We start from the raw sequence: 913 nt of genomic DNA, 5'->3' as shown, positions 1-913 counted from the left end.
TCTTTCCCTTCTCTCTTGCGGATAGAGCTTCACGTTGGCTGAAGTCATTGCCACCTGGGTCTCTGACATCATGGGAACAGTGTAGGTCTGCGTTTCTGGACCATTTCTACACCAAGGCTAAGACTGCTGCCCTGAGGAACAAGATTTTATCGTTCCAACAGCACACTGGAGAAGCCTTCTGCGAGGCTTGGGAGAGGTACAAAGAGTACCGTAGAGAGTGTCCGCACCATGGATTCAGTGATGAACAGATTCTGGGCATTTTCTATGATGGAGTTAACTGNTCTGCGTTTCTGGACCATTTCTACACCAAGGCTAAGACCGCTGCCCTGAGGAACAAGATTTCATCGTTCCAACAGCACACTGGAGAAGCCTTCTGCGAGGCTTGGGAGAGGTACAAAGAGTACCGTAGAGAGTGTCCGCACCATGGATTCAGTGATGAACAGATTCTGGGCATTTTCTATGATGGAGTTAACTGGGACTACAGAAACGTTCTCAACTCGGCCAGCAATGGGGATTTTATGACGAAGTCTAAGGAAGGAGCATATCAGTTGATTGAGAACCTAGCTGCAAGCTCCAGCAACAAGGCTCCTGAGTATGACAGGTCCGTGAAGGTCAACAGTGTCGATACGCAAAAGAATGACGAGTTGACAGCCAAAGTGAAGCTTCTTCTGAAGGGGAGCCAGAAAAATGTCCATTTTGTCGATGAGACCGGAGACATGCCGCTAGCTCAGGAGATTTGTGATGGAGAGGATGAAACGATGGAGGTTAATTATGTGAGTGGGCAAGGTTTTGTGCAGAATAGGGATTTCAACCCGAACTACAGAAGCCATCCGAATTTGTCCTATAGAAACACCAACGTGGAGAACCCTCAGGATCAGATGTATCCGCAGCAAGGAGCTCAGAATCAGATGGG

The sequence above is a fragment of the Camelina sativa genome, chromosome 16 (genome assembly GCF_000633955.1).
Source record: "Camelina sativa cultivar DH55 chromosome 16, Cs, whole genome shotgun sequence".
NCBI lineage: Eukaryota > Viridiplantae > Streptophyta > Magnoliopsida > Brassicales > Brassicaceae > Camelina > Camelina sativa.
This window is presented reverse-complemented; position numbering follows the sequence as displayed.